The sequence below is a fragment of the Neovison vison genome, chromosome 6 (genome assembly GCF_020171115.1).
Source record: "Neovison vison isolate M4711 chromosome 6, ASM_NN_V1, whole genome shotgun sequence".
Lineage (NCBI taxonomy): Eukaryota > Metazoa > Chordata > Mammalia > Carnivora > Mustelidae > Neogale > Neogale vison.
In genome coordinates, this window is record NC_058096.1 from 73,944,967 (window position 1) to 73,963,190 (window position 18,224).

Genomic DNA, 18,224 nt, shown 5'->3' on the forward strand with positions numbered 1-18,224 from the left:
CTTCCATCTTTGTTCCTTATCCTAGATGCCTCCACCCTGTATCTACTTCCCTTGCTAGCTGAGGTTTTTAATCCTTCTTACAGACAGATAGAGGGAAAGAAGTCAGACATAGTAAAGATCTTATTTGATGATATCGACTTAATCCAAAGATGTTTTTCTTAGGAAGGACAACGCAGATTCCTAATTCTGATTCTCCCAAGGGTGATTTTATGAATTATTTGGAGAATACCTCGTTGAGATGCTCTGTTTGCAACTATCTCATACAGTGAGTCCTCCCTTTGAGCAGCTGCTTGCAACTTCAGTCCTCAGGGTGTGGGAGGTCCACACCACAGAGATTCTTGCAGATGAGGTTCTGTCATTACTCCAGAAATCCCTCTTGGGAAAGTCCTTTTCTGGCGGTCTCGAATCTGGCTCCTTCACGTGGTCCACATTTGGTCCATGGGTGAACTCACGCCTTTGCTTTTGCCAAGTGAAGCTTTTTCTCAATGTCATCAATTTTCTTTGCTCTCCTGCTAAACAGACATTTCTAGTCATAGTCATTAGCCTTTTATCTCCCATGTGCAGGTCAAAAGCCACCTGATATGAGAAGAGACACTGTAAGCTCTCTGCAGGTGGTCCCTTCTACCCTGACACCTTTTTCACAGACAGGGGAAAATTCAGTAATTTTCCCCAAAGAGATTCTTTCTCCAGAAATAGTCATTTTTCATGGTCTTTCCAGTCCATAAATATCCTCAAGGATAGTGTTAGTGTAAGAATTAGAAGACTGGTTCTTAGCCATCTTCTTTTGTACATCTTGCATAAATGGTCTAGGCCATCATTTTTGAGTCCTCCGCATCCATAATATTTATTTTACATGTGTGGCTAAAACTAAAAAAGAAAGATTTACTTTAACATCCTGTTCTGATGGTTGCTAATTAACTTACCTTTCTTTTCTTACTGGAGACATCTCCCACAAAACTAGAGCTTCTGTCTCTCTGTGGTTAAAAACGTCTAGGGGAAAAGATGAGGTCAATTAGATGGAAATATACTTCATCTCTATTTACTCATATTTCCAGATTAAGACTCACCTCCGTTGAGATGATGTTAAACCACATTGTTTGTTCTTCACCCAATTTCACACAAATTTAGAGACCAAGCCCATGACATTCTCCAGCCCTGGGTTCCTGTGTCTATTCTTTGCCCAGGCAGAGGTCATGCCTTGTGCCTGGCCTAAGTGCTGGTACACAACATTCAGCAAAGATTGCCATAAACTCTTAATCTCTGACTAAACCATTTTCTGGGAGTCAGAGGCAGTACTTCTTCTCTCCTTTTGGTCAGTTCTTGCCACTTTAGACCACTTTGGAAGTTGTTTTGTTATCCTTTATGCTTATACCAGGGGGTACTGGTTGTACAATACTTAATTACTACAAATTTATGCTTTAATTAATCCATCCAGAAATTCTTTAATTTTATATCTGAAGAATGTTAGGGACTCCAAGATAAATGAAGAAAAAGTAAGACAACTACAAAAAATTTAATGTCGTATAAAATCTATGGAGCGTTATAAATATATTCAAGGAAAAATGCTCTGGATATTGAGAGGAAGGAGGTTCACTTGTAGCTGACAGTGCTGAGACCCTAGGGAGGACTTCTAAGAAGGAACTTTATTTCATGTGGGCCTTGAAATAAGGTAGCAAATTTCAATAGGAGAAATGTTATGCCAGATTGAGAAAACAGCATGGATACAGTTAAAATATTGGGGCATATTTTCAGTAAAATCTTTTCATTGAATATAATATACAAAAGGGAAAAAACTAGAAAGGAAGACTTCTGCCAGACTTGGGAGACTCATAAATGTCAGCATTAGAGAGACTTGACTTTATTCAATAAGGAAAGCATATAAAGGATGGTATTAAAATTTCTGAGGAAGAGTATTAATTTTTAAATAATTTAGGCACGTTAAATTGGTGGCAGAAAAAGTCAAAACTAATAAATAGGATGTGTGGAAATGGAAAATGGAAAGTGAACATGAATTTATGACAAGGCTCTATTCAAGAAGCAATGAGTGAGTATGGTGGCAGGAAAAGAGAGAGGAGTGAATGTGGGAGGAATGTCCATGTTAGAATGGGTAACACCTGAATATTGATTGGACACGAGATTAGATAGGGAGAGTAGTCAGTACGACTTCAGGTACCCAGAAGGTACAACTAAGCAAAATTGAGGAGAAAACATTCTATTAAAAGAAATAACTGATGACAGGGGCACCTGGCTGGCTCAGTCAGGAAAGCATGAAACTCTTGATCTCTGAGTTGTGAGTTTGAACCCCATGTCAGGTATAGAGACTATCTAAATGAATAAAAGGTAAAACAAAAACAAAAAAACGATGACATTAAAATCAAGTGTTTACTGAGGTTCAGAGAAGAGAGCAATCAGATGGAGTAGTTGAGGAAATACTTCACTGGCAACTTTGAAAGTTGAGCAAGCATTCCTAGTAAAAATATGAGAACATGAAAAAGTAGTGTATGAATAAAGGACTCTGACTCTATCCAATTTGTGTTTAGGTTTTATAATAAAAATCCCTTACTATGGATTATTATGTCCTTTAGATAGTCTCCAAGTTGACCAAGAATAGAAATCATAGGTTTAGATTCACTTAGGATGATATTTAAGGTAGCTCAGTCTTAGAAGGAAGAGACTTTTCATTTCATTTGCCCTTTTTTTTTCCAATTTATTTTTTAAATGAACAAACAGTAAAATTCACTATTTTTGGTGAACAGTTCAAAGAGCATTGAGAAATTCAGAAGCTTAGGGAGCTACCACCAAAACCAAGGTGCAGAACATTTTCATTCACTCCAAAAATATTCTCCTGCCCTAGCTGTAGCACAGCTGTAGCACCCATCCCCCCACATTTAACCCTTTGCAACCACAGATCTGTTCTCTTTCCCCCAAATTTTGCCATTTCCAGGAAGTTGTTGCAGGAGGCACAATTTTAAGATGACATTTATCCCTGGTCATAAAAACTACCATAATTACGCTTCATGATATGAGTGGGCCTAACATAACCACACGGGCTTTTTTAATTCCATTTTATTTTATTTCTTTTCAGTGTTCCAGCATTCATTGTTTATGCTCCACACCCAGTCCTCCATGCAATGCGTGCCCTCCATAATACCCACCACCAGGATCACCCAACCCCCCCTCCCCTTCCCCACAAAACCTTCAGTTTGTTTCTCAGAGTCCACAGCCTTTCATGGTTTGAGGCAGAGAATTTTTGACAGCCGATAACAGAAAAGAAATCAGAGATTTGAAGCAGGAAGGAGATTCAAGGTCCCCCTTTTGGCTTTCGGATAAAGAGGGCCATATGGAAAGGAACTGAGCATGGCTGCTAGAAGCTGAGAGCAATCCCTGACTAGAGGCAGCAGGGAAACAAGCACCTGATCCCATAATCATTAGGAACTGAATTCTGCTGACAACCTGAATGAGCTTAGAAGTTACCCCTTCCCTGGAACCTCTAGGTAAGAGCCCAGCCCGACCAAAACCTTGATTTTGTCTTTGTGGGATCCTAAACAGGGGAACGCACTGAGCCTGCCCTGAAATGGTTGACATACAGAAGTGTTAGCTAATAAATGGATGTTGTTTTAAGCTGCTGAGTTTGTGGTAATTTGTGGCACAGCAATAGAAAATACAGAGACATGAAATCATAGAATTTGTAGCCCTTGGGAACTGGCTTTTTTCATTCAATATAATGCATTTGAGATTCATTCATATTGTTACAGGGATCACTGAGTTCCATTGAATGGATTATCCCAATTTGTTTATCTACTCACCCCTTGGAGGACATGTAGGTTGCTTCTGGGTTTTGGTGATCAGAGGAAGGCTGCTCCAATCATTAGTGTACAGGTTTTGTGTGAAAATAAGTTTTCATTTCTCTTATATAGCTGTCTAAGGGTGACATTTCTGCATCACATAGTAAGTGTATGTTAAAATTTTTGAGAAACTCTCCAAGTTCTGAAGGGGTTGTTCCATTTTGTCTTTCAACCAGAAAATTTGATTTTAAATACATCTATCACAAACTTTAGAAGTTCTTCAAAATTATCATTTTCATAAAATTGTGATACAAACATAAGAACGTTTAGCATCTTCATTGGGAAATTACATTTTGAAAATATGTTTTTGGATGATAGTTTTCCACTGAGATACTAAGAAAGTGATTTGAGCTCAGATTTGTTCATTTATTCAACATTACTTACTTTTATCAGCTACTATGTTCCAGGCATGATGCCAGGTGCTAGAGATGAAAGATGAGTAACAGATGGCCTTACCCTCAAGAAGTCCATGCTATCCGAGAAAACAGACGCATAATGTGTTATAGTCTGTTAGTTGTCATAATGTGGATATTAGGTCAGCGCTACGAGGTCACATGTGAGGGAACAGTAAATTCTGCTTGAGGGAGCAGGCTAGGGAGGTAATAAAAACCGGACTGTAGATACACAATGCCTGAGATTGAAGACTTATTAGCAGTCAATATTAGCCATGAATTTTTATGCAAAATAGATCACTAGTGTCCAATTGGATTCCCTTAGAAAAACCAGTTTAAGAGTTGAGAGATGTTTTCTCTCAAATTCTTTCAGATTTTTAGAATCCTTCTCAAACAACTGTGTTGGATATATAATGAAGGATCATATATCCCATGATTTTGTGGATTTCCATAGGAGAGAGTCTCATTCTCACAGATGTGTTTTCATGGTAGAAGCACAATATTGGGCAGAACAAAATGTCGAATTGTGTGTGTGTGTGTGACCAAAAAACGCACTAAACAGGATTTTTTGGCAGAATCTTTCTCACTTTGATGTTGCTTTTTTTTTTTTTTGAAGTTAGTCAGTCGTTTATGCAATACGTGTGTGTTTGTACCAATAAAACAGAGTTAGTTGGGAATCGCTAGAAATAAGCCTTCATGAAGGCCAATGATGTGCTTGTAAAGGGCTACCTCTGCTCCCGATATAGTATTTGAATTTCGTTTTCAAGAAGAATTTACCTCTATTCCAACGTGACTAGAATCGTGCATGTGAAAGGTAATAAAAGGGGCTTCTGTACTTCTGTTTTTCTAGCACATCCGGTATTTCCCATATCCAGGGCCAAAGCATGTGTGGCAGGAATGTAAGTGTGAAGATAAACTGAGAGGAAACCAGCCTGTGCCAAACAAACGAGGGGTTGCATATAATTGAGTAAACGTAGGGTTAATGATCCAATCACTGCGAAATCATTGTTAAAAAAAAAAAAAATTCTCAAACACATTGCCTGAGTTCTAAAGGAACCATTTGGACATTTTGAATTTTATTTGATTTTAAATTTCAGAAGGGTTTTCACTGAGGTAACGTTTACTTTTGAGGTGTGTAATCTAGGCTCAGCAGGTTGTAATGCTACAGCCTTTGATGTTCACCAAGTTTGTTTATGAACTGTGTGAGAGACGGCAATCCAATATCTCCCACAAAAATTTCAGAAACAAACACAGGACATCTTTTTCTATTCTACTCCTAATAGTGTCCTTACTGCCCGAATGTAACCAAAGATCTGTTAGAAATGTAAACAAGATAGTCTCTGTGCACCAAAGAGAATGTGATTGGTGTGCTGATATCAAAAGCCAGTGCATTTTAGACGATTGTAAAACGTGCTGTAACATGTGCGATATCCTGAAGCATTTCTAAAGCTGCCTGAAGCAAACTATAGGCACGAAGTCTGAGTGATTTGTGAGCATCCGCATAATCTGAAAATCTTAAGTATGTTTCCTTTTGTATGTTTTACTTTTTGCAATCGATCAGCTTGAGCCAGGTTGTGGAGAGCTACTGAGACACCATATTGCAATTTTTGAGAGCTCTACACGCTTTTGATGGCTTGTAATAAACCGCATAGGATATTCCCATTGGGGGGAAAGAAGTTGTAAACTGTCACGAATATTACAATTTACATGATTTGGAGCTGGGGGATCTCTTGTTTAGATTTCTAACTCCAGCTAAGCACAGATTTTTCTGTTTTGAAAACAAGGATTTGAATGTAAACCAACTCAGAGAGGTACAACAAGGCAATTTCAACAAGCTAATTAATTTCTTTAAAAAAGAAAAATTTCACATGTTCTGAAATTTTTTTTCAGGATGTCTCAAGAACATACACTTCATTTACAGAATCCATCAAAACCAGTTTTACTAGTAAACATAAAGCAGAACTCAAGTGTCTGCGTCTGAGGGTGACATCCACCAGGTAGCACTGTGAAAATATATTAACACTCATCCAAAAGAAGTAATTAGGAACTGTCAGATAAAAACACCAAAAATAAAAATAAATTAAAAACACCTCTATTACAGACAGGAAAAGGATTTTCATTTTCATAAAACTATTAACTTAGAATTTTAAACGATAGACTTATCATCTCTGTTATGTTCAAAGCACACAGAATAATAGCGGGTCTCAAGCTTGTTTTACTTGTTTTTCCCCCAAACAAAAATATTCTTCTTGAATTTTCTACAAATGCCACCCTCTTGCCGGAATTACTTTCAAAGGGAAATGCATGCCTTAAGAGTAAATAAACGAAATGAATAATCCATTTGGTATCTTATAAAAGTAAATGTACCCTGTCTATGAGTCAATATTCTGTAAGTTTATATTATAATATGGAAATGTATACTTGTGTACATTTAAAAAGAATATCTATCTCTCTAATTTCAAAATCTTCGTCCATGTCTTTTGTTCAGTTTACAAACAGGCTGCATTGCCTCTTTTAAATGAACTGTTACCCATCAGTGTTGAGATGGAAAACCTTTTACTACTCATTAGTATAACAAGTATTTTTCAAAGACCAGAGCCAATCATTTCCCCCATCCCACTGCTACTCTTCCATTGGAATCCCCCCTCTTCTCTCACCAGAGTCATCGCAGTAGGCTCTCAATAGGTCTCTCTGCTTGCGCCCTTGGATCAGTCATCTCATGGCTCTTTTCTGTGTAAAATCTCCTAGTTATTTTCCATTGCACTAAGAGTAAGAAGCCAAAATCTTTGGATTGGCCTCAAAGACCCTAAATGATCTATTCTCAACTTCTTCCCACGGTTCCTCTCTGACTGCATCTCCCACCTCTTTTCCCCCTTTCTCATGCTGTTTCAGACCCTTAGCAAATTGGACCTTTGCTAGAAAGCTCTAGGGGCACTGCTGCCTCAGGATATTTGCAGTTGCTGTTTCCTCTGCTTGGAAAGATCTTCCCAGCTATCTTCAAGGTTCACTCTCTCACTTCCTTCAGGTTTTGACTCCAATGTCACCTTCTCATTGAGGACTTCCTTGCCCATCCTGATAGCAGCACCTTCCCTCTCCCCACAAATTCACAGATCCTATCCATCTTGCTTTGCTTCATTATTTTCCTTCCTTAACCACTATCTAATAGACTATATATTGTACTTACTAATCTTACAAACTGTGAGTCTCTTTCACTGGAATATAAAACCCATGAGGGAAGGTTACCTTTGTCGTTTTGTTTATTTCTTCATTCCTAGTATTTGGAACAGTTCTGGAACATTTTAGTATTTGGAACATATCAAAATATGATATTCTAGGGTGGGTACTATTTTAAGGGCTTGGGTCCAAGAAGTGATAAGTTCTGCTTTCCTGATGTGAATTTTCTAATGAGCAAAACAGAAAATAAACGAGTATACAGGTAAATTCGATAGCATCAGTTTAGGTATTAATGTTACAAAGAGTAAATATCAAAAACACATGGTAGAGAATGGAGTCATGGGATGGTAGACACTTGTGCTTGAGTTATCAGAGAAGACATTCCTGGGAAGTAACATTTAAGCTGAGGCCTGAAGGACAAGAGGCAAAAGCTGACTGGCAGAACATACGAGAGAATAGAATTTGATATTTAATAGCATTCATCATTAATCAGCAAGGCTTTATTTCTCAAATATGGCTAGTTGGTGTGTGGTTTCTGAAAAAACTCAAGGTATTTATTTACTATACACCTGAGGACACAAGACTTACCAGTATGAAGCAACAAATAATAAAAGATGGGATTTCAATAAGGAGATACAAGCTGTAAATGCAAACTGTCATGATCAGTCCTAGAGAACATGCAAGAATGATAACTGGAAACCTTCTGGGCAAAGGGAGAATGAGCCCTGTATGTAGCAAGAAAAAGGAAGAACCGCAACTGGGGTTTTGTAGAACAGAGAGGGGGAACTCAGCATGTAGAGAATGGGGGAACTTGCTTTGAAAGCTAAACAAATTAGGTTAGGACCCACCTGCTGGAAACCACAGGAGCCATGCTTGATTCTTCCATTTCCTTTCTTTCATTACCTTTGATTTATCAACAAGATATGTAGGCTTTGCCTCCAGGGTATATCCTGAAGTATCCACTTTTCCAGCTACTTCCTTACCCAGTTTATTGTCCTTTCTTGCCTGGACTATTAGAATCCACACCATTCTCCTTGTTTCCACTCTTGGACCCCCGAGTTACCTTCTCGATGCAACTTGTGTTCAAAACATTCAGTAACTTCCTTTGAGATTAGGATAAAATTCAGACTCCTTATCATGTCCTACAAGTCATGTATGATCTACCCTGCCCACCGATCTCATGCAAGAACCCCTCCATCTCACCATCTCCAGTCATGTCTTCTTTATGTTCTTCATTTTCTAGAAACTATGTGGGGTTAATAGACTTTAGGAACCTTGATTTCGGTATGCCTTAACTATTTTTTGGTCATCTTCACACAGACATCTCCTTCTTGTTGAGATTCACCTTAAATGTCAAATCCGCCTGGAAGAGCTTCCTGCCCATCTTATCTAAAATATAACCCCCATCATTCTCTGTAACATTACTCGGTTGCATTTTCTCCCTCGTTTTTAATTATCATGTGAAATACTTTATGTATTCGTTTACCTGTTTATTAGTTGTCTTCCTCTATCAAGATGTAAGCTCCGTAAGGGCGCAGATTCTGTTTGTCTTATTCCTTGCCATAAAAACCACTTTTCTTGGCATTCCTGAGATGTAGTAGGTAGCAAATAAGTTTAACTGAATGACTGGAAATAGTGAACCATTGAAACCTTTTAACCTATTTATATGAAACGAAAAAAGCATATTTCAGAGTGGTCTGGCAGGTAGATCCCGAGTATCTCAACTGAAAATGAAGAGGAATTGACAGCTGTGAGACATTTCATGGAAGAAATCAATGGGACCCCCTCACTGACAAGAGACAGAATTGCAATAAGATCAAAGGAGAATATATTAAGGATGTTTCCTTAATATATGAAGGATGTTTCATTCTGTAATCATCAATGAATAAGTCAAAATAATTTTTAGAAAGATTCCAATAACTGGATGATATTGTTAATATAGGATATTAGTAATTAGCAAAGGTTGCTCTATGCTTGGGGAGAATTCTATGTACAAATTTGTTCTTTTGTAGTTATCCTGGCATATTTTTTGCAATATTATTGTTGCTTTTATTATTATGCATTTATTTGCAATTGTGGGCCCATAATGAGTAGCTCACACTACTCCCCTAGAGTAAATTAGGCATTTTTGGAAAGTTTGTATTATGTCCGTGTCTTTGAAGCCATCAGGATACTGTTGAATAAGCTGCTACTCCCCCAAACTCCACCCCATTTCCCTACTCAAGCTATTCTCGTGATACTCTAGCCTTAAGGAAAACTCTTAATGAATCTTTCAACTGTGTTTCTCTTTCCTATGAGAATACATGTTAGCCATCACATTTCCCTACCTCTGGTCAATCTTGAATAATTTGTCTGGAGAATTGACTTATCAATATACCTCACAACCATTTTTTATTCTTAAAGATTATTAAGAACTGGGGCAACTAGGTGGTTCAGTCAGTTAAACATCTGCCTTTTGCTCAGGTCATGATCCTGGAGTTCCAAGATTGAGCCCTGGCCTCAGACTCCCTCTACTTCTTCCCCTGCTAGTGCTCTCTCTCTTGCTCTTTCTCTCAAATATATAAATAAAATCTTTTAAAAAATTACTAAGACCCCCCAAAAGTTTGTTTATATGGGTTTTATCTATCAATACTCACCATATTTGAAACTGAAATTGTATGCATGCAAGAAAATTGAGAATGAAAAATTAAATAATACCACTATTAAACAGTATTACTTTGAAGTTTTGACCTCAGACTGCTTGAAAGGGTGTTTGGAATCCTGAAGTCCTCAGACTGCATTGGAGAACCACTAGTATATAATAACTAGCATTTATATAGATATAGTCGATCTATCATCTTTTTTATATGCTATAAATTTGTATATGCATATAAGAACAAATTTTAGAGTTATCATTAATAACTCTCAATTAAAAAGTTGGATTTTGAAAATCTGACATTTTTTATTGACTTCTGAAGATTTCTGCATTCTAGCTTTGTGAACTATAGGTGATAATTTTATTTTTAAAATCACATCAAGGGCCATTTTGTTTGGCACAGAACATGAAATAATTTGGCATATCTACCAACAAAACCTATGAATTTTTGTTTAGAGCATTGTACATCATGCTTTATTTTCAGAATCAAGTCATATATTATGGTATATCAAAAATGCCATCTTAATGACTTGTTTGTAAATACTAATAGCATAGTTAATGCAGAGTGCAATCAATTCAATGGACTATTCTTTAAAGAAGTTTGATGGCAAGAAGGACTAATACTCCTATGAGTTATAATATTTAAAAATTTTGTGTGGTTTTTAATTTACAATGCTCTCTTCACAGTAATGGTATCTTTTTGTCTCTGCAACAATTCTGTGAGGTTATGTGTTATTTTCTGTACCTTTATTTTACACAAGAAAAAAAAGAGGCTTAGGGAGTGATTAGCTTTCTATGCCTGCTGTAACAAATTACCACAGACATAGTGAGTTAAAACAACACAGATGTATTATTTTACAGTTCTGCATTTCAGAAATCCATTGTTACTGGATTAAAATCAAGTTGGGAGGAATGGGGTGACTAGGGGACGGACATTGGGGAGGGTATATGCTACGGTGAGTGCTATGAATTGTGTAAGACTGATGAATCACAGACCTGTACCCCTGAAACAAATAATATATTATACATTATATATAACACATTATTATATTATAAACAAATAATACATATATATAATATTATTATATATTATATTAATAAAAATAAAATAAAATAAGTAAGGAATTTGGGGAGAAATAGGAAAGGGTTAAAAACAACAAAAATTGGAGAAAAAAAATCAAGGTATCAGCAGGGCTGCATTCTTTCCTGGAGGCTCTAGAGGAGAATCCATTTTCTTGTTTTTCCAGCTTCTTGACACTGCACACATTTATTATTTCATGGCTTCTTTGCTCCATCTTTAAAACCAGCAACATGAGACTGAGTTCTTCTCACACTGCCATCTCTCTGGGTCTATCTTCTGACTCCTTCTACTTTTAAAGACCCTGCAATTACATTGTGCCCATCTGGGTAATCCAGGATAGTCTTCCTACTTTCAAGTCATCTGATTAACAAACATTTCTACCCACAACTTAATTCTCTTTTGCTGTGTATCCTAATATATTTATAAATTCCAATAATTAGGAACATAGACACCTTTAGGGATGAGGAATGTTGTTCTGCCTACCTCACAGAGGATCAGCAAGCTAAAAAGGGGGAAGATTTAGACTCAGATCTGGCCCTTTGATTTTCTTGTTCTTTCATGGCAAACTGTTTTTGCTCTTCAAAGTCTTACCATGAAGGACAGCTAACACTGTTGAAGAAGGATCGATTGTAGAGAGAACTGGAAGATGAAATCTAAACCTATAATGAGGAATTCAAGGCCTTTAGGAAGAGATTGCATGCTGAAGGAAGAGTTGTTTGCTGAAATAAACAAGAAATAAACAAGAAATTGGATGGTTTCTCTTTTTCTCTCTATGCCTAACATTTGTGTTTTTGTATTGATCTGTACTCTTCATTTTCATTTTATTTCCTTAAATCATCCTTATAAGGAGATGACATATAACCACAATGTTGTTATATTTTATTTTTTGATGTATTTTTTATATTTTTATTTTTAAATATATTGTTATAAGACCTGTAGTCAATTTATATTTTCCTATTTTTTTTTTTAATTTAAAAAAGATCTAAGACAAATTCTGTTTTAGTTCTGTAACCCAATGTCTGGTTTAGACAAACTTTTGTTTGAGGTATATAAAATGATTTTTACTTCTGTGAGTTGGTGAATTTTATAGGAAGAAACTCAACTCTTACTAACCTCCTTCTTTTATTTGGTACAAATATGTTTTCTTAGAAATAAGAAACACTGGGCTAACTGACTTGGCCTGAATCTCCTTAGTCAGTGAGTTCCCTGGTTAGATTCTGGGGACACAGGACACATACATTTTGATGAAGGCAAGAAGAAATGTGAAAAGAGGCCCATGGGCCGTGAAAATAGTGAGAATCCTGAGAGAAACATAAGTAGTTTTGAAGAGGACAATTTGGAAAAATTACTTAATGTTTTGGTTCCTTGGTTTCCCTCCATAAAACTGGGATTATGATACTATCTTATTTTAAGTGTTGTGAAATTTAAATGAGTTAATTTAGATTAAGTGCTTAGAACATTGTTTTGAGTTTTACATATATTAAATTTGTTTATTTTAATATGTGCAGCTGTTAGAAATGTAGTTGCTATTTTTATTAAGGATATAGCCCTTGAAGAGAGTAAAAGCAAGCAAAGTAAAGCATTAAAAGAAAAACCACTCTGTCTAATTCACAATTTTCTCTATAGTTGGACCTCTTTATATAATTTTCTCTACGGTTAAGATATTTAGACTCAAGATTTCTGTATCTCTCTTTTTAAAATTTTATTTATTTATTTATTTGAGAGAGAGAGAGACTGAGAGAGAAGGGGTGAGAAAGAGAGGGAGATGAAAGCTCCCCTCTGAGCAGGGACCCTGATCTGGAGCTCCATTCCATGACTCTCAAATCAAGATCTGAGCCAAAGGTAGACCATTAACAACTGAGCCATCCAGGCGCCCTTTATGTATCTTTGTTAACAAGAGACAAATCCCTCTTAAATGCTTCCTACTTTCTGTAGCAGAACATGTATCTAAATATACAGATCTCTATCCTAAATTTAAAAAGCTTCCTCTTGAACCTGGGGCCACCTCTAGTCATTGTTTTTGTCCTTCTAACTTCTTTTTTTTTTTTTTAAATATTTTATTTATTTATTTGACAAAGAGAGATCACAAGTAGACGGAGAGGCAGGCAGAGAACTAGAGGGAAGCAGGCTCCCTGCTGAGCAGAGAGCCCGATGCGGGACTCGATCCCAAGACCCTGAGATCATGACCTGAGCCGAAGGCAGTGGCTTAACCCACTGAGCCACCCAGGCGCCCAGCAAATTTTTTTTTTTTCCAATTTATTTATGCCAAATAGTTCCATCCTACAGGATAGCTCTTACTGGCTTTGTGTCCTCACCACCCCCTCTCTTCTCAATCCCCTAAAATTTAACCTGAAGTGCTACCACATCAATGTCAGTTCTTTTTTTTTTTTTTTCTATGTCAGTATCAGTTTGTTTATCACCATCAAACCCTTCTCAAAAGGATGCTATATTCAGAAATAGTGAAAGAATAGAAGCAACCTCTGGAATACACAGTTAGGTTACAACTCTCTCAAGTTACTTAACCCAGCTGGATCTCAATTTCTTTATCTCTAAAATGGGAATAATCAATGTTAAGCATCACTCAACGTAGTACCTATCACATAGTCTCTGTTAGTGAGTGGCTTTTATTGTATAGTTCATTTAATTGAAACGTGAATTTAAAAAAAAATAAAGCACGAAGAAAGTACTAGTCTCATTTTGTATACCAAATCTGGAAAATGGTCAAGAATTGTGTAGTTTTAAAGGGACAGGTAAAATAGAAATGGAAAATGATAAAATGGAAATTGTATTTGTGCTATTGTTCCTTGGCAACATCACTTTCTGGCACACAGAAATAGAAAATAAATAATATCATTGATCATGTTGTACATGAATCAGAACTTTTCTGAGTAATCTTGGTAATGACTGTAGTATTGATTTTTGAATTATCAATATTTAAATTTCTTTTAAATCTAAAACTATGTTGCTGGAGTTCTCCTTAAGTTGCTGTTAAAACTTGCTGAAAATATGAAAAACTTTGGAAAGATGTTTAGATGTGATAAAACACACTTTGAAGGAGATCTAGAATTCTCATAATACCCTGTGCTCTTTTTAATTTAAGAGAGAGTACTTGGAGTAGTTTTAGAGAAAGTGTTAAGAAAAATAAGGCACATTTTGATTCATATACTTCATATAACTAGGCAAAAATAATAAAAAAAAAGGGAGAAAAAGAGAATGTGTGATATGATTTGGCTGCAAGATTTAAAAAACAAAATGAACAAACAAACAAACAAAAACAAGGTCAAGTATCCCTAAGCTGCCTTGGCTGGAAATTCATGCATATCAAAAACACAACCTGTATATTTATTGCCATAGGAAAATCCATCTTAAATCATGTGCAAATAGAAGAATGTGAGGTCTTCGGAAACACATCCCTTTCATGATATTAGACCACCCTGTTCTTTAAGTTCAAGTCTGGATTCAGCCCACTGTGCTGGTGTAGTGTTTAAACAATTTGTTTAAATAAATACTCCTTGTAAAGCTTGCATTTATAAACTGATGACTTATTTTTAAAACTACCTCTGATATGTCTTTCTAGATGAACAAAGAAATGTATCCTGCAGTGAAGAATCACATTTTCCCCTCTGCAAGCTCAGGAAGGGTCTTTGGCTCTCTCTATTCTCCTTGTTGAGCTGCAGGAAATTCCCTTACCTGTTGTTCACATGTCTGGCCTGTGTTAGGCTGTTTTGGCAGAGTCCAATAGCTTGTTTGATACTTCTCAGGTATACATATGTGACAGGTCAGGGCCTTGATGACTAGCTCAGCTGTGACATTTGTGAGGCCAGGGACACTTCTTGTTTTCTAATAGAGCCTGCTGAAGGATTCTTCCTACCCCTATAAAGTCTTCATGACCATGACCCCTGAGACCTCCACCAGAGGTAGCAAATTCTATTTAGTGCTTCCAAAAGCACTAAATAGATTAGAAAATGGAGATTGGAGACTGGAAATTAGAAAATGTGTCCATGACACTACTGTCTACTTGTTTGTGGTCCTGAGCATTATGTGACTGCCTGGGAATCCTCTGCTTATGATCGCCAAAGTCAGCAAGGGTGGGGACTCTTGGGAGAGCAGAACAGGGCACCCACCCCTGAAGTCATAGAGTTCATCAGGGCTGTACACAGTTAATTAATTGTCAGTATATTTACTGATGGAGTCATTGCTCTGCCTAATAGACTCTTTGTCAACACATTTGCAAAAATGACAAAAAAAAAAAACCCTCTCTGGACCACAATGCTTGAAAAATTGAAAATGATGAATATTCCATATGGAAGATATTTCTGCCAAATGCTACATAGTGTGTGAGAAAGTTTTTCTCAAATTGCTCAGTATATATGCTCAGCCTATATGTCCTTTTCTCAAGGCTGCCAATCTAGCTGTCTAAATAAATACTGGCTGGAGAGCTTATATGAATAAGAACTTTATTATCTAAGCTGCTTATTTTATGAAGTCCATCTCTTTCTCAAGGTTTCCTTCAAATATATACTTTATTCCCTATTCTCTAACTCCTGCCACCAGGATTATAAATCACATTTACAGACATAAAAACATAACAATTTTGTTATGCTTATTTCTACATCTCAGTTTATCAGATCCATTTGAACGTACCAATCAATGAAAACTATAGACATGTGCAAAAACATTTCTTTTCCTGATTTTATATGTACTCTTAGAATTATACATATCTACCTTAAAATAGCAAAGAAGCTATTGTCCCCACAAGAATGCACAGAATAGTTTTTTAAGGTGAATTGCAAAAAATAACTTACTTGTTCCTGTAAAACTTCTAAATAGGAACTGATTTATGATAACAATAGCTTAATGTCCTTTGAATCATGAGTGGTATTTAAATATGTAATAAAGCTTAAAGGCACAGGTGCCAATTGAACAGAAGGAGTATTGGTCAGTCAGAATTGTCCCTTATAAATAATTGTACCAGCTCTGCTATAGACATGCTGGTTGCTCCTTATTGTGATTTACATGGCATTTTTTTTTTTCTAGACAAGAAACACAGAAAAGAAAGAGGATGATAGACAGTTTTTGCTTTCCCATCTACCTCCTGTTGGACAAAATACTTAGTTATAAATTGGGACCTGCAATGCAACTTAAAAGACTTTGAAAGAATATCAATTTTAAATTAAATCAACCAAGGAATGTTTGCTGAATATATGAATTTTTTCAAATTCTTCTAGTGTATGAGATATCATTTATAAGTTATTTTGCTGGTCAGAACACAGTGACATACAAGAACAAGCTTGAAAAGTACAAAATTGCACCAAGGAAGTACATTGTCGATGGACATTCAGATTGTGACAGCCTGATACACTGGCTCAGGGTCCACTCCCTGAATGACAGCTGCATTGTTTTTTTCCTGAAGGAGAAAATAACCCATGTTCATCATCTACAGTCTGCCAGGCACCGCTGGGGGCCTTTGACATACATTACGTTAATGCTGTACCTTTTGTGCATTTAGGTTCTAAAGTTACCTTATAGAGTCAAATTCATTAATATCAAAATTATTCCTGGAAATCTCTCAAAACAACATCACCGTGGGGACTGAAACTCCATCTTGTAATAAATCTGAACAATTTTTTCTATCAGCTTTGGGACAGACTGTTCTTTCTTGCTTTAATTCACAGATGAAGTACTTAGCTTATACTTACAGAGAAATGCTTATCTTAAAACACTATAAAAATAGCTCAAGATGGCAAGATGCTCACACCAGGAGAGATGTATAGGACCTGAGACCAATTGAAGGAAGTATGGATTCACACCTCTCAGCTACTGCTCACTCACCCCAGCACGTAAGTTTTTTGAATATGTACGTAGGTGGAATCGCCTACATTTTTTAGAAGTGTTGTTTCTTTTTCCTTCTTTTCCAACCCACTTGTGAAACCTGAGAGCGTAAATCTGAATTTGCTTTACCGCTAATTGAATGTGCATATCATGGTACTCTACTGTATCCATAAGACTTGCAACAATCCTGCAAGGGAGGGTAATTATTCTCATTTAAAAGATGAAACACCAAGGCTAGGGGAGGTTACACGAGTTTGAAGGAACACTGCTCTGAGAACATTATGTTCTCACCCATGCATAGAAGCCGCTATATTGTTTACAGAAGCTCCACTGGGCTCCTTCCAATCGTGGAAAATCTCTTCCTCAGACACCTTGTCCTTAAAGTCTATTTGTGTACTAGACCCACTACTCATGAATCTGTCTGACCTATGGAGTGAGATTCTTCATCTAGATTAAAAAAAAAAAAAAAGCTGGGTCTTAGAGAATTCAGGCTCAGAGTAATTATGAATTTGAAATAAAGTATTAATATAAAAATCATAGCTCTTAAAATTATGTTTGCTTTGACTTCTCAAGGTTATCAGCTATTAGGTTGAACCATATGCAATTGCCATTTTTATGGGGGGGAATGTTGATTATAAGCAATTTAATGGGGTCCAATATAAATTTATCATCATGACTTTTATAGCAGAAAAGGGCCTTGATGTAAAGTGTTTTCTGGTCACCTTATGAAACACAGACTTCTGGTGACTCCTTATTCTATCAACCTGACTTGCTTTTTGTTTTCTGTTTTTTTCTCTCTCTTCATAACAATCATCAGATGTGGAGTTGCCTTGTCTTTTTTTTTTTTCTTTATTTGTTTATCCTCTGTTTCCCTTTCCCTAGTGGAGTTTACTCTCATCACCTAGAAAAGTACCTAGAACATAGGAAGCACTCAATAAATATTTGTTGAATAAAATAATCTTGAGGGGTTGGAACATCCACCTAAAATGTTGAATTATTAGATATATTTTCTATTTGGAGTGTTGCTATAAAACATACATTTCCAATTCCCCAATGTGCCTTTGAAAAAGATAAATTAATTCATTTCGTTAGTGATATTGTATTGCCTGTGGCATGACTTGTCAGGGTGGCTACGATAGACTAACGATTGGGTAACGAGAGTTTATTTATCATAGAACCAATTTTTGCTACTGAACCAAAGTATAAATAATGGTATATGAGTATTTACATTATAAATACTGTTTTAGGGTTTGTTAGTTGCTCAT